At 36.1% G+C, this 21,803-nt stretch overlaps 1 long non-coding RNA gene across 2 annotated transcripts in view; it reads right to left on the reverse strand.

Annotated features, from left to right (window-relative positions):
- Positions 1-17,910: 17,910 nt before the first annotated feature.
- LOC123567926 (uncharacterized) overlaps positions 17,911-21,803 on the reverse strand; it is a 234,306-nt gene continuing 230,413 nt past the window's right edge. The window contains exon 6 of one of the 2 annotated variants that reach the window (XR_010579989.2): positions 17,911-18,085. This is a non-coding gene — a long non-coding RNA (uncharacterized lncRNA). The remainder of the gene's footprint in view (positions 18,086-21,803) is intronic. The other variant, XR_010579988.2, reaches the window with a different exon arrangement.

Consider the following 21,803-nt stretch of genomic DNA (forward strand, 5'->3'; position numbering starts at 1 on the left):
CATCACTCCACTGAAAAGGACCCCCCTATGATCGTTAATGAGGTCACTAAATCCAGTGCAAAAATCTGTATGATAATCTTACTAACCCTCATAAACATTCAAAACTGTTGCTAATCCATCCTTTTGAATTTTTTTCTCACTGCTTCTGTTTCTCTTGTTTCTGATTGCTACTCTTGCCATTTGGGGTCATCCTCTTTGACTCAACTTTAATTGTTAAAGTTATTAAAAATTTAGCCATAATTCTCTGTTTTGCCTTGCTCTCCTCTCCCACTAAGACCTTAGAGTGTACATGCTAGAGATTCCAAATGTATTTCTCCAGTTAGCTATTACTTTTGAGCTATGAAGTCATTTATGCAACAATCCTCTCAACTCCCCTCTTAAATGTTCAAAGGAATATCAAAGTCAACTTGACTAAATCCAAATTCATTACTGCCCCCCTCCAACCCACCCTCCTTTGCCTAGTTACCTCCTTGTTACCTCCAATTCCAGTTCAAAAGTCACTTCCTCAGGGTACTCCATATAGCAGAAACCAAGGATGTTTTGTTCATTGTTGTACAGTGCTTTGCACAATGTCCATTACATAATAAGGAATCCATACACACTTGATTTTGATTTGAATGAATGAACTATCTATAGAAGTACAGAGGAACACGCCATTAATTCTGTCCAGAACCCTCAGTTTAATGAAGGAGTTGACTCTTAAAGAATGAATAGGATTTTGTCAATTAAAAGAACGGCAGAAGGGGCAACAGATGCAAAACAATGGAGGGATGAAATAATTCAGGATAATGAAACACGAACTGCAGAGCAAAGGTCATGGTGCAGCAGGGGCTGGAAGTTAGGAGGCAGGACAAGGGCGGTGATAAGAATAGAAAGGAAGGATTGGGGAAAGATCTGAAAAATTAGATTTTGACCAGAGTTTGAGGAATCTGAACTTTATCCTACAGGCAATGAGAAGCCACTGGATGTGAAAGTCAAGGAAGAGAGATGATCTGTGTTTTAGAAAGTATACTACATTGGTTATTGAGCTATTGATTCTCATTTCGAAGCCACACTTCTGTACCCTGTTCTGGTATGCTGACACGGGGATGCTGCAAATCTTCTTTTATCATCTGGTTCGATTCTTCCAATAGAGGATTATAAAGGGAAACTGGAAGAATGGAAGAAGGGAAAAGAGACTCCCTTTTTCCTGTTTGCTTTGTATTTTTGTCAACATCCTCTTATCAAGGCACCAGAACTTTTTTTGGCTTTCCCACAACTGGCCTCATCTGGCCCCCTTGGAAGTACCAGTAGCATGCATGCAGTGCCCCTTCTTCCAAGTCTGAGTCCTGCTTCGTGGGGGTCTTTATTTTAATCTTCCACTTTCTGAAAACTCCAGCCTTCTCCCTCTGTTCCCTGCACTGTATAGGTGGTAGAAGCTTCTACAGTGATTCATTTTATTTTTTTAAGTCCTCTAATAACTGATAATGAATACAATATCAATTCTCTATATTGAAAAACTCAAGTTTGGCTTCTGTTGCTCTGACTGGCCCCTGACTAACATAACCACTTTACTGTGGATTAGAAAATGGAGTGGGAAGAACTAGAATTAGGAGACCAGTTAAAAAGCTGTTTCAATATTCAAGCCAAGAGATAAAGTAAGTCAGTGGCTATCTGAGTGAAGATTGATTAAATGATAAAAATAATAATATCTAATATTTCTGTAGCACTTACCATATACAGGTACTGTTCTAAGTTTCATAATCCCTATGACAGAGGTACTATACTTATTTCCATTTTATAGACCAGAAATCTGAGACCCAGGAAGTTTTCAAGTAATGAGCCCCAGGTCATACAGATAGTAGTACTGGAGACAGGATTTAAATCTCAGTCTTTTGGTTCTAAAGAACTTCCTTTTAACAACAAAAAAGGGTTGAATTATTGAGGTACTTCTGAGAAAGAAGCAACAATATTTGGATGCTAATTCAACAGAAAGGATCATGGAGAGGGAGAGTCAGAAAATCTTACAGATTCTTAATTTTGGCTGAGTAGATCATGAAGCCTTTAACTGCAATGGTAAACAAAACAAAAAGATCAGGTTGGAGTTCCTGATAGGAATAACTAATTAATTCAGTTTTGAATATTTGGAATTAAAAATGCTTATAAGAGTGATGTCAGCTGAAAGTTAAATTTGAGTCAGGTCCTTTAAAAAAGTTGACACTGGAGATAAAGATTTCAGAGCCCTAAGAATAAAGAGGATACATGAAGCCATGAAGGCAGATGGTAATGACTGCCCTGAAAGGGAAGCTAGGGAAAGACAGTGAGCTGAGTTTTCAGGCCGTTAAATATAAATCTTTCTGGTACTTTTTTCTACATAAAGAAGAGCAAACAGTCTTCAGAAGAAATATATATTAAGCAACAAAATGGAGAAATGAGGGATGAAAGGAAATGTATGTGGCATGACACACAAGAAAAGTATGAAAGTATTAAACTGTTTTTTTTTTTCTTCTTTTTGGAGGAAACAAAAAGAAGAGGGAAAAAGGAGATAAAGAGAGTTTAAAACGAAATGCTTTAGTTCCTAACTGAAATGCAGGATCCCCAAGACTGATTACGCTCCTTAGAACGCTTTGGCCGCAGAGACTGGGATGACATCAGCAAACCAATCCCTAGCCGAGAAGAATGAGTCATATTTTCGTCTGTTTTCACTTGATTAAAATATTTTACATTTGTTGAGCTTGAAGAAAAAAAAATAAAAGACAGAGGAAGCCATTGAAAGTGGAAAACTGAAAATCCAAATATGGTGAATTTCTGACTCACCAGAATTGCAGCATCATAGGAACTAATAACTTTGATTTAAAGAGACATTCACAAAACAAAAACCAAAAACTTTTATTCAATAAATAATTCCCCAAATTCCATCAAAGTGCTTTAGGGCTTTCTTTAATGTTTAACTTAATACCAATGGAGAAAACACTAAAAGAAGGTGATCTATAACGTTTTTCAAAGTATGAAGTTAAAATCTTGTCAGCTGTATTTAAGCATCATCTGGTCTTTATAACTTATTTCGTCCACATTAGTATAAACTGCTGGTTTTGATGGTTCAAATGTATCTAAATATTTGCTTCTCTGGAACAGAGGAGGCAGGAAAAGCAGAGTGAAGGGGTGGGACCAAAGGTTTGCTTTTTTATGGGGATCTATGCCAAGTACTCTGCAAACAATCCACTTCCTGGCCAATGACTGCTAACTGATTTCCCCAGGATTTTTTTTTTAACTGTAGCTGCTAATACTGACCTTTATCTCCATTAGCAATTAGAGATTTATAACTAAGCAGACTTCACTTGGAAAAGAAATCTATTACTGCAGATTTCAGGCAGTTATTTTTCTAAGTATGTGAATTATTGTGAGGCTCAAATCATACAAGCGAAAGACATGCGTAAATTGTGAAGGCCTATATAAACTTCAGTTATGATTTGTTTAACGGGCCAGAGCATACAGAGATAATCTAAAACGGGAGTAACACTGTTTGGTATCATTTCAAATTAAGACATCCTGATGCTTTCCAAAATTTCCTTGTTCTTTATCCTGTAACGACATTCATTAAACATTGTTCATCAGTAAAACTTACTGAACTCTCCAACAACCAGTAGGTGGATCGCTCTAAATATAATCAAAACACATATTTTAAAAACTTAAAAAATTTTCTCACCTTAAGTTTGAAACTACATTATGCCAAAAAATTAGACGATAAGTACCGCATTTTAAAAAATCATTATCATTATTATTATAGAAAGTGTAAACCAAGAGTTAAAGTTTATATATTAAGAATAGTTCTTATATATCAATGAGAATAAGGCAAAGATTCCAGTAGAAAAATGGGCAAAACTACAGACAGCGCATATATTTTAAAAAATATAAATGACCACAAATGATAAGGAAATAATTACAAGCTTGCTAAAAATCAAGTAACAAAAACTAAAAAACAATGAAGTAATATTACTTACTTTTCAGAATAACAAAGATTAAAAATGAAAATACTCAGGAGGAAGCCTGGGAAGATGACAGATACAGTGACTGCATAGATTTTGGCTCTAGCAGAAACCCTACATTAAAAGAACAGCAAGAAAGTAAAACCAAAAACCCATGGACAACATTTTTAACAAAACCTGATGGCAATATATAAATGTGTGGGTACAAACCATCAATAGTCTCGAGCCTCCATGATTTGGGAAGCTGTGCAAAAGAAAGCGAGGAAAGTGCATTTGATGGACTTGAGAAATGACAGGACAATGCCAAAATAGCTGTCAGCAAGTATTCACTTAAAAATCCCATAGCCCACTTTGAGATCAAAAGCGTAGAGGAGGAGGTGGCACAGTGGGGGGATTATTTTATCACTGACGTTGTTTAGAATCACCAGTGCAGGCTGATAATATAAAGCAGATCAACCTTCAGGAGTTCATCAGTATTTTACCTCTACATAGACAATGTGGCCTCCTTCCTACCTGTACCTAAGGCAAATTGCTTCCACTGCCACCTCTACACCTTGAGATGCTACCAAGCTTACTGGAACTAGGAGGTATTTTGTCAAATACAATAACAAATGAATGAAAAAGGCCCATGAAATGGGCTGGGGCAATCTGTCTCCTGTGAATTCTTAAAACTTGGCTGGGAGCGGTGGCTCACCACTATAATCTCAGCACTTTGGGAGGCAGAGGCGGGCTGATCACCTGAGGTCAGGAGTTCAAGACCAGCCTGGTCAACATGGTGAAACCCTGTCTCTATTAAAAATACAAAAAATTAGCTGGGCCTGGTGGTGGGCGCCTGTAATCCCAGCTACTCAGGAGGCTGAGGCAGGAGAAATGCTTAAACCCAGGAGGCGGAGGTTGCAGTGAGCCGAGATCATGCCACTTCACTCCAGCCTGGGCAATAGAGCAAGACTCTGCCTCAAAAAAAAAAAAAAAAAAAAAGGATCTGCCAGGGCTTTCCTCCAGCACAGACCCCCATACTGAGATGACACTGATAGGAGTGAAAGAAAAATTGAATGGTAGATGGGCAATAGAGACAAAGGAAAGACAAGACCAAGATAAATTGGGTTGGCAAGAGGAGGAGGAAACAAGAGAATCAGGAACTCTCAAAAAGTAAGCTGCTATAATTTTAACACTATACACACACACACACACACACACACACACACATATTTTGGACATGGAGTTTCGCTGCTGTTGCTCAAGCTGGACTATGATGGCACGATCTGAGCTCAATGCAGCCTCTGCCTCCTGGGTTCAAGCAATTCTCCTGCCTCAGTCTCTTGAGTAACTGGGACTACAGGTGCACGCCACCACGACTGGCTAATTTTTTGTATTTTTAGTAGAGATGGGGTTTCACCATGTTGGCCAGGCTGCTCTCGAACTCCTGACCTCAGGTGATCCATCCGCCTCAGCCTCCCAAAGTGCAGGGATTACAGGCATGAGCCACCATGCCCTGCCTTAACACTATATTTTTAAAAATCTTAAAGGGGGGAGTTGCATAAAGTTAGAAAAATCATCTGAACCAAGCCTCTTTCTAAATTTCAGGAAAACCAAATTAACTTTAAAAAATGACCAAGAGAAAAGTATCAAGATTAAATGCTATAAAAAGTTACTATAAGAAAAGGAGAATACAGAGAAGAACAATATTCCTACAAACACTGAAAGTGTGCCAAAACACATCATAAAAACAGAGACAGGCAGACATTATGTGCCTCTTGAAAAAAGAACACATCAGCTGTGATCTTGCCATATGATTGAATTTAACTCCGATCAAGTCTCTAGATCCTGTTGTCAATATGCAGGAACTATAGATGGAAGAAGAACTGTACCATGACTATGCAAGCAGCAAAATCCAGACTGTAGGAAACTACAGGCTATGGCCTGGGTTCCTCAAATTAACAGAAACAGAGGAGGAATGGAGTGAGAATTTATACATTAAAAGATTTAAGAGACATATCATGCTAAAATCATGATCAAGAGTGAACCACAATGCCTGTAAATACATAGTTGGTGACAAAACCACAGAGAAATGCACGAAAGGGATTGATATGAAAGTAAGGAGAGTCCCTGGATATTTTTCACAGTTCCTCTGCAGGAAAGTAGAGAGGGGTTGTGAGCAGGATGGAACATACAGAAAGGCTTCTGGGTAGCTGGAAATGTATGCCTTTATCAGGGTATAGTGACAAGGCTATTTGCCTTATTATATTTCATATACACATATACATATATATGCATGTGTGTTTTTATATCTGATTATATTATACAATGAAAAATGTTTTTGACAGTAGTACCTAGTGTAAACTAAGATGTGGGGTAAAAGACACACTTACTTCTACACTTCCATAATTATTTGTGTATATAAATTTTCAAAAATACATAAAATGGCATATTAAACATATCAAAAGCCTTAAAAATATAGATAAGCTTATACTCATCTATTCAGTAATTCCATTTCTATGAATTTATGCCTAAAAATATGAATGCCTGAACAAAGACATATATTATTCACAACCTTATTCTTTATGTCCAGGAAAGTAGAAATACCTTAATGTTCAACAATAGCAGCTCGATTAAATAAATTATAAATCCTATATAGATAATAAATTAATATAATGAAACTAATAGAGATGCCTAATTAATGACATGGAAAGAATTCATGTCATGTTATACACAACATACTATACATATAAAAACAATACATATATGCTTATATGTGTGTGCATAATTTTCCCTATATACATACATACTTATAGGGAAAATTCCAAGAAGAAATGATGAAAAATCTTCATAGAGTTTATTTCTGGGAAGTGATATTACAGAGTAATTTATTAAAATTTCCCTATCTTTATTTTTTAATATTTATTTTTAAAAGTATGGATTACCTGTGTAATTTGCGAAATGCAGTTAAAAGTGATTTCTTTCTTTCTGATCAAAAAGGGAGAGCAGCAGAAGGCCAGGCAAGGCAAGGCAGGGCAGGCAAGACAAAAGAGTTCATGGCAACCTTGTAGCTTGACTAACCAATCAATGTGACTAATTCTCAGTAGTAAATGGGTAGTTTCTTGGGTTAATTTGATATTCTGCAAAAGGTACTTGTTTTTTTCTATATGCATAATATAAAGAACTCCTTTAGATAAATTTTGTACTTGAAATCTGTGTCCAACTGACACCTATTATTATCAGCTTTTGCCAGGACCTGATCTAGATGTATTTTCCTATGTAATTTTATTAGAATCCTCAAGAACTTCCTGTGAGTTAAGTGGTACTATCTTCTGTTTAAAATTGTGATAACTCAGGCTCAGAAAAATTAATGGAATTTCTTACTGACACACAAGTCAACAGTAGTAAATAGCAGATCTAGCATCTGAACCTAGGTCTTCTGATTCATTCTCAGTTGAGTACTTCAAGCTACAGTGGAAACAAATCTATACATAGTTATACATAATAAAAGGAGAGCTAGATCTCCTAGGGTGATCTAATCATCCCTGTTTACCTGTGACTGTCCCAGTTTAAAAACTGAAAATCCCATATACTAGGTACACCCTCAGTCCCAAGGAAACTGGGATGGTTGGTCACTCTAAGAATATGGCTGTCTGAAACAGTAGCCACTAAGCAGAAGCATCTCTTAAGCACTTGAAAGGTGGCTAGTCTGGATGTAATCTGCATGCTATAAGAGTAATATATGCATCAGATTTCCCCAAAACGTAGCATAAAAAATAAAATATAAAATATATCATTAATAATTTTTATGTTGATTACATGTTGAAATAAGAATACTTTGATATATTGGATTAAATAAAACACATTAATTAAAATTATTTACACCTGTTTCTTTTTACTTTATTTAATGTGGCCACCAGAAAATTTTAAATTATATGTGTGACTTGCATTTGATATCTTATATTACATATATTTTGGGCAGTGCTATTCTGAAAAAACTATATATATACACATATATACACACACACACATATATAGTCTTAAATTCATATCTATTAAAAACATTTTTGAAAGACTCTTAACATTTAGTTTTTAAACTTTTAGTCTTCTAAAAGTAGTTTCCCTGTCCAGAATTCATCAAAATTCAATTCTACCTCTTTCACCTATTCTAAATAAAAAAACTAGCTAAAGTAATAGCTAATAACATAGAACTGTAAGGGAATTCCCACCTCTTCCAAAGTAGGAAAGCTCCCAAAATTCAAATGCTTCTTCCCTGTAACTAGCACAGCAAAAATGGTTATAGGCCCAGATTTTTCTTCTTTTCACCCCTCCTCACTTACCTTGTGTGGCTCAATTACTAAGCTAGTCACCTGGGTATCGATAAATTAAACATGCTATTGGGCTTTGAAAAGAACTCATTCCTCTTATAAAATATAGAATAGTGGTTTCAATTATATGCAAGCCCTGTAACAAACACTTCTTTGGTCACATTTTTAGCAAGTTAAGAAAGCAAGTCAAATTAATTGTAATAATATCAATATAATTTGCAAAATGAAAATAATAATTTTTCTTCTCATGATTAGTTCTGTGCAATGACAGCTATGCGGAATGATTTAAGGGATAAAAGTAATGTCCCAAAGGTTCTATTGCCCCCAAATACCTCCCACTTTAGCCTGGAAATTACATATTAAGATTCATCCCTTTGAGTCAAGCCACTAATCTCTACTGGCTGCTTTTAGATTTATTCAACAACTCACTAACTCATTCATTCAATATTCTTTTCTCTATGAGCTAGGTGATGTGAATTCAACGGATGAAAAATCGAGATGCCTGCTGCCTTGGGATTTCAAAATCTAGTATGTAAATTAAAAATATTGTAATTCAATTGATACTACCATCAAGGTTATATCTGTCACTAGGGTGAATTAAACAAATTAAATAGCAGTCACATTGGAGGGCAGATAGTAGGATTCAAAAAAAGTAATATAGTCTTAAGGTTAGGATCACAAGTTCAGGAGTCAAGCAAATCACAATTCTAATTCTGAACATTGCTACTTATGAGATGTGTGAACTTGGGTAAATTATCTAGACTTTCTCAGTCTCCATTTCTTCAAAATGGAAAAGTAGTAACTAAATAAGTTTAATAACACCCTGAGCCCTCAACATTGTCTTTGGACACATTGTGTATACTCAATAAAGTATGATTTTTATTATTAATGAGTCTAATGAAATCTAAATTTGCTGGAGGGGAAAGGCATAGGCAGACCCATGGATACTTCACTGAGCAGTGGGGGACAACATAAGGAAATTGCAAAATTAGGTGAAGGTAACTCTCAAAAGAAGATAAAAAAGAGAGAGAGGAGGAAAGTGACAAAAAGCATCAATATGACCATGTTGCATTCTGTCTGCCTGATTTGATAAAATAATTCTCAAAAAAAATTAACACTCTGCTTCATTATTTAAGAATGAAGGTTCATTAGTTACAGATAATGAAACAATTCCATACAGTTTTTGGATTTATTTACTTTCTGAAGTAAGAAAGGCATCAGCATCTTGTTATCATAGAAAGATGCCAAGACTAGAGGTCATAAATTCCTTGAAAAGGATTGTAATCAGTGTAAAAGCAGAATGGATTTGCCCTTCTGAGCTCTGGGATATGCCGTAACAATGTGTGCACATAATCATATTTTTCATAAAATTATAAAAAGAAGATATTTTAACTGTAATAAATTAAGGCCACTGACTTCCTTTTTGTCATTCTTTCCCTTGTGGTCCAGTACTGTTGGGGGTAGCCACAGGCATTTTGGGGATCCAGCTAAGAAGCTGAATTGGGGAAACACTTACTTTTGATTTAGTGAGATTTGTGTGTGTGTGTGTATGTGTGGTTCACAGTTCATTAAACACATATGTATGGCTGACAATCCTAGTGTGGGAATGGCTTCCAGAAATGCTCCTACCCATTTTACTGACTGAAGCAGCATTGTAACATAAAAACTCAGGGCTAAGCTTGATAAGAAAGTCTAGCAGAGGTGCAGCCTCCAGAAGGAAATTGCAATGTCATTAGTGTAGCTGGGGCATCTCCACGAGTGGTCCAGACAGGCCTGGTATGTTTAGAAGCTTGCATACCCTGTTCTCCCCCTAGTCTTTTCCTGGGTAGCTTGTCACACACCCAGTGAGGAAGGGACTGTGAGGATGAAGCTCAGAGCACATTCAAGGTGTCCCGCAGAGTTCATGGAATCATGTTCAGCATTAATATTTCACAGGCAGATTTTCTGGCAGATTTCCTTCAACAAAGAGCTATTATTCTCAGGAATTGGGAATCATGGTCTTTTCATCCATGAAACAGCATTCATGTGGTCATGTGCAGAAGTGGTTTTCCTTGTGCTCACTCCACCTTTTCTGTGATCTGTGACCACTTCTGAGGTTTGCTCAGCGGTCCCTTTCTGTGATAGTCACGGATTCTAAGAACGTTATGCTAACAGATACACTGAGGTGTTTGATGAGACTTTCTAACTAATAACAACAGATCTAAGTTACTGTTATAGGTTTTCATAATGGGTTGAATATTTTCTCCCTCAAATTCATCTTCCCTGGAAACCTCAGAATGTGACCTTATTTAGATATAGGGCCTTTGCAAATGTAGCTAGTTAAGACCATAATGGACTAAAGTAGACACTAAATCCAATGACTGCTTCCTTTATAGGAAGAGGAGCGAACACAGAGAGATACATAGAGAGGAGAAGACCATATGATAACACAGCACAGATTAGAGGGATTGTGTACAAACCAGGAAACACAAACAGTTACTAGGAGCCACCAGGAGCTGGGAAGAGGCAAGGAACGATTTTCCCCGAGAGCCTGCCAATGGAGCATGGCCCTGCCAACATCTTGATTTCAAATTTCTAGAATCCAGAACTGTGAGGGAATAAATTTCTGTTGTTTTAAGCCATAAAAAAGGAAGAAACACCCAGAACCCAGGACTAGAATTTATATATTAATATGAACATGTCTTATGGTGTCTTGCAATGAAAATATGTGGGTAGTAGATGAAAGATAAGATTTCAAATGTATAAAACCAGCAATGAGTGTGTGGGAAATTCTTCTGGTCATCAGCTGTGTACAACTGTATTGGAACATTAGGTTCTCATTGACGCCTGGTCAAAATGGAAGTTCTCTACATTCAATAGTATGCGTGACATTTTAGTGCACACAGTGATAAATGCACTAGATATTCTTTTTGTTTTTACTTTGTGGAAAGCAAAAAAAAAGAGAACTCAGACACCTCTATTTGAAGGATGAAAACAGTAGTAGTAAAAACCAGAAGTTACTTCAGGGCACAGAAATGCTTGTTTTACGCATTTTGATATATTAGTTCATATTTTACTGTATCTGATTTACCTTACCCTGGCAAAGTCTAGTACTCTCAGAGCAAACAATCCATAAAATTGCCACTGATGCAGCAAAAACATTGCTTGAAAAGGCTAGTGTTTCAATAGTGCATCAGTCAACATACAATACAAAATAACAGCCATTTAAAAATGCATTTAAATTGCTCTTGGTTATGCCTTAATTTTAGGTTAATTTTTTGTATTTCTCAAAATTATTGATTATACCAAAATTCATATGTAACAGGAAGTGTTCTAGTAGGAGCCAAAAACATTAATATAAAAAAGACTGGTTAACACTCCAGTCAAAAAACTCTTCTATATTTGTATTTGTCAGGTTTTTGTATTCAAATTTATTATTTCTTTTTTCATTCTAAATAAATATTCACTCCCATATCAAGTTTATATTTGCAATTTTGTAGTCCTTTCCTTATAGAGAGCCTCTTAAATTGAATACATTTCAGGCCCCACAAAAATCTGGAACTACCTTTAAGTTAGGGTAAAAACTGAATGGATTAAAATAATCACATTCATGATGACTTAGGCAAGAAGATGGACATTACACTATAAAACACTTGGAAATAACTTAGGTAAAAAAGAATTATAGACCCCAGAGTTTCTCATATCATGGTATTTAGAACTCTGAATAAATGGGAAAAGTATATAGTTTAAACTTTTTATTATAAAGTCTTTGAGATTTAGAAAAGTAAGCAACCTACTTGAGTGAGTGAAATAAGCTGTGTACTAGGTCTGAATTACAGTGTAAGCCTGACAAAACCCCTGGCCTAGCATCTGGGAGCTATGGAGCCAGGGTCAGCTTCACGGATATGTGACCTGTGCAGATAGAGTGCCCCCCACTCTTAGAAGTGTTCTTCGCTGAGTTTAATACCGTACTGTCATCTTGAAATTCTTAATAATTTTTGAACAAAGAGGTCCACATTTTCATTGTGCACTGAGCCATAAAATTATGTAGAAGTTCTGTGTAGAGCACAAATGGCCTATTACAATGTCCCATGTTGGGTCGAAATGCAGGCCTTTATGCCCACCTAGCTGTAACTAGCTGCAGCTGCCACAAGAAGGACATGACCTCAGGTGAAGAGACACTCTGCAGCTGAGGCCCACCCTGAAGGGGCTGACAGCTGGACAACAAGACTTTTCCTAAAGGGAGATCCAGGTAGTATATTGTTGTGTCCAACACAGTCATAACACCCATTTACTCTGTGTGTGTTAACATCTTATCGGAAAACTAAAAATAATTTTCGTTGCCAATTTTCCCCTTCTTCATTATAAGTGCATAAAGTTTACCAGAAAGTCTATCATTTTCCAAAGTCAATGTCTTAGTGAGAAAATTCTTTAGAGAATTCAAATTAGTGGAAAATTATTTCTTCAGAATTATTTTAATTGTATTTTACAGTTACAGCTCTAACAAGTTTGGTGTATTAAAAAAAAAAAAGAGGGGGCAGGGCATGGTGGCTCAAGCCTGTAATCCCAGCACTTTGGGAGGCCGAGGCAGGCGGATCACAAGGTCAGGAGATCGAGACCGTCCTGGCTAATATGATGAAACCCCGTCTCTACTGAAAATACAAAAAAATTAGTGGGGTGTGGTGGCGGGCACCTGTAGTCCCAGCTACTGGGGAGGCTGAGGTAGGAGAATGGCATGAACCCAGGAGACAGAGCTTGCAGTGAGACGAGATCATGCCACTGCACTCCAGCCTGGGCAACAGAGCAAGACTCTGTCTCAACAACAACAACAACAACAAAAAGGGTAAGTGCAAATGTTCTTCCATGGTTTGAACATGCCAATCACTTCCACATTAGCCAATATAAAAAGAAAATTTTTAGTCTTTTTTTTTTTAATTATTATTATACTTTAAGTTCTAGGGTACATGTGCATAACGTGCAGGTTTGTTACATATGTATACTTGTGCCATGTTGCTGTGCTGCACCCATCAACTCGTCAGCACCCAACAACTCGTCTTTTTTAATCAAATATTACTTAGATATACATTCCAAATAAACTATTTCAGGTAAATATGTATTTTAGGAAAATTCTTGAATTTAGAGGAATCTGGAAAAATATCAGCATCTGTAATCTTGGTTATAAGTTAGAAAATAAATCACTAGCAGTTACAAAAAATTAAAAGCCCAAAACAAACAATATTTTAGCATCTCAGTATCACTTCTGATGCACTGTGGTCTGTGACAAGATCATGAGCATGAGGCCCATCACCCAGGCCTCCCTATCACTCATACCCTGATCATTTTTTATAGCATTAATTACTTTCTAACTTATTCTCATTTTTTAGTTTCAGTGCTTATCTCTTCCCTCTATAATATAAGCTCTCTGAGCTCAGGGCTTTTTATCAGTTTTGTTCACTGTCATATCTCCAGGGCAAAGAGGAGTGGCTGGCCCATAATAGGTGTTCAAATATCAGTTAATGAAAGAACAAATGAATAAGTAAATCCATAGAAAGCTATTAAAAATCTTTCTAGAATTGCAACTAAAAATACTATCTGTAAATTCACATTTTCACGATTCCCAGAGGTGGAGAGCTGTTACACTAGATCTCAACAGAAATCAAAATCAAAATGATAAGGCAATATTCATACTCTTAAACACTCTGAGTTAGAAAAAATAATTACAGCATAAACCAGTTTGAAGTTCAGCTTTTGTTCATGGATGATTACATCTACTCAGAATCATGCTTTTGTTGCAATCTAATGGTTATCTTAAATAGCTGAGGAAGGTATAGGAAAGTTATTCTAATTATTTTTGGAAATGGAGAAAGACCTAGAGAATTGTATCCTGTGCTGGTAATAAGGCTTGGTTTCTATCTTGCTGCTGAGGATATGATTAAGGTCTTATCATTCACTGATACATAGGAACATAAATCCTTGGGGAAGAGGGGTGAGATGTTAGAATGAAAGGCTAAAATAATAATAATCATCATCATGCTAACATTAACACTGAAAGCACACATTTCATGTGAAGTCTATATCCAGACATTACAACCTCTTTATCATAAGATAAGAAATGTGACTGAGGTAAGCTTACATTTAGATAAAGGATTGAAGAAGGCACATGGAACTTAGACAGGAGTAGTTCTTGATCCTTGCAAAGACAGATTTCTTACTCTAATAGATCATGTCCCTAAGAAAAATTCATTCACATTTTTCATACACTTCTGCCCCCATCTACCCCTCACAGGCAGCAAGGGTAGTCCGTGGCTATGTTATAAAAGTTAGACTAAAATATGACAAACTAATAATGCTGGAACCCCACTATAACTGCCTTTCTACAGAATGGAGTTTTCTATAATGTGGATCTATTCAAGATTTAAATCTAAGATTATTTGTCTTCTGAAATATGAATATGTACATGAGACAGTTGCACCATACCCTGAGTCCATTCTGAGTCACAGGCCTGAGGCCTCAAAAAAAAAAAAAAAACAACTATAGGGCATTACTAGAATTAAGCACTTAAAAAAATGCATGACATTATTTTAGTTTATTCAGATAAGTCACTATCATTTTGTTGCTGTTTAACTTTTCTCTTATTCTCAAACAGATGCTAACTAGTAGGGTAAATCAGTCTAAATGTGCTTTTGAGTTTAAACCATATGTCCACAAATGTTAGTGTACATCAGAATCATCTGAGATGACTGATAAAAATGGAAATTCTTAGACCGCTTCCTTAGACATTCAGATTCAGTAGGATTGAGGGTGTGGTCCACATATTAAGAAGTATTAGAGCACATATGTATGAATTTCAAGTTCTTGTTGGTGTTAGAAATAGTTTTAGAAACAATACTATGTAGCACAGATAAGAAATACTTAATGAATAAATATGTTATCAAATATGATTTCCATAATATATTCCCCTACCCTTGTACGTCAATGAAAAGTATTTTCTATCTCCTGCCAGTGATATCCTCCTATCCAGGAAAGGTGCCAGTTCAGGTTTGTTCTACAGAATCGAAAGAAACAGCTGTGTACTAGTAAATGCCAGAACAGAAATGACCGGGTAATTTCCTTCTTAGGCTACCAAGCAGACTGATCTTCAGAGAAACTAGGCTGGGCACTTGAGAAAGCACTTAAGGGCTTGACTCCCGGCCATTGGACTTTGGCCAAGGCAAACCTGCCTGCTTTCCTCCTCAGAAGGGGCAGTTGTGTTTGTAGTTTAGGAAAGGAAATCACTAATGCCCAGTAGAAAGCCTCCCAGAATCCCAACAGTATAACTCTGTTACAGGCTGAATACAGTACATCACCGAGCAATGAAAAATAGATCTCAAGACTAGAGTAAGCCAGCACTGGTCTTGAAAGCTACTTCATATGAGGCTAATCTAGTCTCTTATGCTGAGAAATTCTCATTCACCCAGCATGAGTATTCCCAGGAGTATATTAGAATGATTCATGGATAACATTCAAGGCTATAAATAAATAAATACTAAATTTCAGTTAAAAAGGTTAAATACCTAGGTTTTGTCTAAGTCAGTCCAGCTAAAAATGTGCTCCTACATAAATTAGTTTTATAACAAAATATCTTATGTTCATTAGACAACACATTTCTTCAAATGACTTACACAAAAAATCTCCACCAAAATAATTACTAAATGGAAAAGCCAGCTTTTCATCCAAATTTAACATTTTTTCCTCCTCCAGACTATCTCACTTACAAGAGTTAATGCAACAAAGCCATACACTGAACAGAATTCTATGCAAATAGCTAGCCTGGCCTACACTTGCCTAATCCATATCCATTTCCTGTTTTTCCAAATTCAAATCATTCACTTCATTCACTGAGTCTCTGTGAACACTAGACCAAGCTAGGCAGTTGGAAGCTCAGAAATAAACCAAGAAGTCTAGAAAAAGCTAATCAACTTGTAGAGAAATGTGTGTTCATGAAAAGACATGCACAAGAATATTTATAGCAGAACCATTCTTAATAGCCAAAAGCCAGCAACCACCCACATGTGTATCAACAACATCGTGGATAAATAAATTTGTGGTTATGATCATACAGCAATGAAAATGAATGATCTATAATTACACACAATTACGCAAAAATATTTCAAACATGATGAGCAAAAGGAGCTACATTGTTATTCCATCCTGTATATTTCTATTTACATGAAGTAAACTTTGGTGTTACACATCATAATAATGGTTAACTTGAGGGGAAGGGATAGATGGTACTGACTGTAGCTGGATATTAGGGGAGCATTCTAGGTTGCTCATAAGATTCTGTTTACTTACCTGTGCCCTAGCTATAAGGGTCTGTTTGCTCTAAACAAATTTATTGTGTGGGTTGTATACAAATTATACATGTACTTTTCTGTATGTACACTACACTTCAGTAAAAAGTTCAGTTAAGAAAATTCTGTCACATTGCGCTACCTCTAAGAAAAATTATATAAAATATATTAAATATGAAGATGAGAAATAACAACAGGGAAGGAGGGGTGGTGCCAAAGGAAGCTGAGAGGGAAAAAGAGTAAGATGAAAGGACGCTTTCATAAAGCGTCCTGTTTCCTGATGTGGAGAGGTAAACTGAGGATAAAATCTAAATTTTAAAAAAAAGTTTCTTCTCCAATGAGCGAAATGTATGTCAAAAATTAAACACAACCAAAAAAAAAAAAAGACACTGAAGTCCCTGACTAATAATGTAAAAAATAAAGTTAGTTCCCTGTTTTACACCAGGAAATTTCCCAGAAATAATTTGCTATTCCAATTTAGAGAGAGGTAAAATATAGAAAGGGATATAATAAAATATGAAACAGAAAACTATTTTTAAAAAACTAGAAAATATGGCTGGGCACGGCGGCTCAAGCCTGTAATCCCAGTACCTTGGGAGGCCGAGGTGGGCAGATTTCTGGAGGTCAGGAGTTCCAGACCAACCTAACCAATATGGCAAAACCCTGTCTCTACTAAAAATACAAAAATTAGCCAGGTGTGGTGGCACACGCCTATAGTCACAGCTACTCAGGAGGCTGAGGCATGAGAATCACTTGAACACAAAAGGCGGAGGTTGAAGTGAGCTGAGAACACGCCACTATACTCCAGCCTGGGTGACAGAGTGAGACTCTGTCTCAAAAAAAAAAAAAAATTAATATTAAAAAATAAAAACTAGAAAATATAATTTTGAAGCATGAATAGCAATTCTAAGCATGACGTAAGTTTTTCAAATTGAAAAGTCAAAAATTTCTATGCATCCAAAAACCATTAAGTGAAAGTAAGAACGTATAAAAAAAACTGGAGGAAATATTTGCAACTTATATGAAAGGCAAAGAGTCAATATACTTGATTTGCTAAGAATTCTTAAAAACCAATTAAAATATTTTAACAGAAAAACAGACAAGAGATGCAAGCAGGCGTGTCACAAAAGAATACAAGTTAATAAAAAATAAATCAACCTCAATGTATATCAAAACAACGAGACATTTTACAATTATAAAATTAGCAAGGATTTTTATATATTAATAAGAAGTACTGGTATAACACAGAGATATTATGGGGTATAAATACTAAAACTATCCTGAGGGACAATTAATCAAGCTTAATCAAAACTCTTTATACAGTACATACACCAGTGGCTCGATGTTGACTCTCAGCAGTCTTCCTAGAGAATCAGGAGAAGGTGGTTTTATGGTATGAGAGACAGCAGCAACTCTAGGATCCAAAAGCTGCCATTGGGTATAGCACAGATGAGTGGCAGGTGGCCAGAGTTCTCAAGACCTTTGATACAACAGGATTTAGTTCCTAATGAGGTAAAAATAAAGAAAAATACTAGTATCAAACTGACCCAGAAGGACTAGTTGAAAAATGGCAATCATCTCTCCCATCTTGAATATAGTGTTTAGTATTATCTTAACCTAAAAACTCTTACCACAGCTTATTTTTCACAGTCAGACTCTCAGGAAAATCTGTATTCAAATTTGGCCAAACATCAGATTTCTTCTCTTTGTACAGTTTTGCTAAATGAAAAATCTGGTGAGGGCCTGTTTTATTTTCCCATTTATAACACAGAAAATATAATCAGCATTTTGGGGAAAAATAGTTTTTCAGCAAAAAGGGATATTTTCCAGCTATGAAAAATAAGAATATTTAACCTTTAAAACCAAAACAAAAAAAAAGACAAATAAGCAAACAAAAAAACACCATTTCACATATATGTTCTAAGTTGAACACAAAATGTGGAGGGTTTTCTGATTTTTTTATTTGTGTGGTTACCATACTGATTTGTTTTGTTTTGTTTCTTACACTTTTTCACTTGTAGAACAACCAGTGAGTTAAATTACATGAGTGCAGAGCTAATATATGCTGTCTCTAACTCCTGGGGTACAGTCTCTGAAGTTGAACTGCCTGTGTTTAATTCCCAGTTCTTCTATTAATAAGCTGCATGACTTTGAGAAAGTTACATATTACTATTTCTGTGCACTAGTTTTCACCTTTACGAAATTGAAAAATAAAGGCAATATGCCTACAATGCTTTTATGAATATTAAATATCATCTCATAAACACTTCAGGTATGTCCTGATGCAATAAAAGTGCTTAATAAATAGTATCTGTCAGTATGTCTACATCTCCTAGCTATTTTCTCTACTACAGATAAAAATCATAGAGCATGATTTGTTAGTGATCACATTCCCCAAAACTCAGCAAACAAAAGCACGTGTAAATAGCAAAACCTAATAGTAAATAGAGGAATGATTGAGGAGTGGCATCAGCAAGATGTAGTAATAAAAACACTTCCTTCATCTCACAAAACATCAAATCAATAACAATATATGGACTAATTCTGTTTATGAGAAATCCAGAAACCAATTAAGAGGCATCTGCATCCCAGGAGAACACAAAGCCAGCCACATTGAAGCAAGTAGAAAAATTTCTGTCACCCTCTCACCATAGTCCCTCTGCCTGACAGAGCACCATGTGATTGGAAGGAAACTACCAGCTTCTGGATACTCCCTGGTGAGAGAAAGAGGAGACGAGCTCATACATCCAATGTTCTGACTTTTCAGGGAGGTTTTTATCTTAGAGCAATGATAACATCAGACATACTCTAGATGCTTGGGGGCCAGTGAGAACAGAAAAAGAACTGGGTATATGCTGCTTCTCCAGAGGAACCACAGTATCGCACTCAAGGAGGAAAGAGAAAAGTGGAACACATGTCCAACAGTCCAACTTTTTGAGGGGCTGCCCAAGGGACTGGTTTCTTTCTTGAATTTCTGGTAATGCAGATGGGACCTAGCATACTCTAGATGCCACGAGCCATGAAGAGTATAAAAGATCTGAGTGGCATGTTGCTGCTCAGAGAGCATGATCTGACAGCAGGTCAGAGGGCCCACCACAGGATGGCAGATGTCAGAGAAAGCAAAAGATTACGAACTCCTGAAAAAACGAAACTAGCAAATTCTTCTAAATAGAAATCTATACATGCAAAGCCCAGAAAAGACACATCCACAGAAAAACTTTGAGAGGCCTTCAGAATCTCTACTTGGGCCGATTGGTGAAAGTTTTTCCCTATTATAAAGCTAGTTTACAAAGAGTTGCCGGGCGCGGTGGCTCACGCCTGTAATCCCAGCACTTTGGGAGGCCGAGGCGGGGGGATCACAAGGTCAGGAGATCGAGACCACGGTGAAACCCCGTCTCTACTAAAAATACAAAAAATTAGCCGGGCGCGGTTGTGGGCGCCTGTAGTCCCAGCTACTCGGGAGGCTGAGGCAGGAGAATGGCGTGAACCCGGGAGGCGGAGCTTGCAGTGAGCCGAGATCGCGCCACTGCACTCCAGCCTGGGCGACAGAGCGAGACTCCGTCTCAAAAAAAAAAACAAAAACAAAAACAAAAACAAAACAAAACAAAAAAAACAAAGAGTTGGGTAGGTGGTTTGTTTTTCAAATATGCAGACACCAACACAAATGGGGGAAAAATGACCCAATCAAAGCAACAAAATAAATCTCCAGAAACTGACCCTAAAGATACAGGTTACAAATTACCTAACATATAATTCAAAATAAACATCATAAATAAAGATGCTCAGTAAGCTCATGAAAATAATGTGTGAACAAATTAACAAAAGAGCAGTAAGTTCTCCTCTACCAGTAATTACTTTAAATGTAAACAGATGAAATTCACCAATCAAAATACAAAGTGGCTAAATAGATTAAAATAAAAACAAAATCCAACTATGTGCTGTCTATAAGAGACTCACTTTAAATGTAAGGCACACATAACAAAAGAATGGAAAAAGATATTCGATGTAATTGGTAACCAAAACAAAACAGGAATAGCTACACTTATACAGACAAAATAGACATTATGTCAAAAACTGTAACAAGAAGCAAAGAATGACATTACCTAATGATAAAAGTTCAATTCACCAGGAAGATACAATTATAAATATATATGCAAACAATATCAGACCACCTAAATATATAAAGCAAATATTGACAGACGTGAAGGAAGAAATAGACACCAACAATAATAAAGTAAGAAACTTCAAAACCCACTTTTAATAATGGATGCAATAGCCAGACAGAAGATCAATAAAGAAACAGAGGACTTGAAGAACACTGTAGACCTAAGAGACATATACAGGACATTTCACGCAACAGACACAGAATATGCATTCTTCTGTCCAGTATAGATCACATATTAGGTCACAAAACAAATCTTAACTAATTTATAAGATTGAAATCATATAGGTATCTCTTTCGATCACAATATAATGCAACTGGAAATCAATTGCAGAAAGAAAACAAAAATTCACTTAACAACACATTCTTGAACAACCAATGGGCAAAATAAGAACATGAAAAGTGAAATTAGAAAATATTTTGAGACATATAAAAATGAAAACACAACATATTAAAAGTTATGGGATGCAGCAAAAGCAGTTCTGAAGGAACTTTAAAGTAATAAATGTCTATGTTAAAAAAGAAGGATCTAAAGCAACCTAATTCTATATATCAGGAAGTAGAAATAGAAAAAAAAAGCTAAACCCAAAGTTGGCAGAGGGAAAGAAATAAATAATAAAAATTAGAGAGGAAATAAATGAAATTGAGAATAGAAAAACAATAGAAAAATCAACAAAATTAATTGGGCTTTTGAAAAAAATCAACAAAACCAACAAACTTTACACTTGACTGAGAAAAAAAAGAGTGAAGACAAAAAAAGTAAAATGGACATCAAAGAGGAGACATTACAATTGATGCCACAGACAAAAAGAATTATGAGAGACTACCATGAACAATTATAAGCCAATTATAGATTATCCAAATTGGATAGCCTAGAAAAAATGGATAAATTCCTAGAAACATATAGCCTATCAGAACTGGATCATAAAGAAACAGAAAACCCAAACAGACCTAATAATCAGTAAAGAGATTGAATCAGTAATCAAAAACCTCTCCAAAAAGAAAAACTCAGTACCAGATGGCTTCAATGATAAAATCTACCAAGCACTTAAAGAATTAG

Source organism: Macaca fascicularis, chromosome 12 (genome assembly GCF_037993035.2).
Source record: "Macaca fascicularis isolate 582-1 chromosome 12, T2T-MFA8v1.1".
NCBI classification, from domain to species: Eukaryota; Metazoa; Chordata; class Mammalia; order Primates; family Cercopithecidae; genus Macaca; species Macaca fascicularis.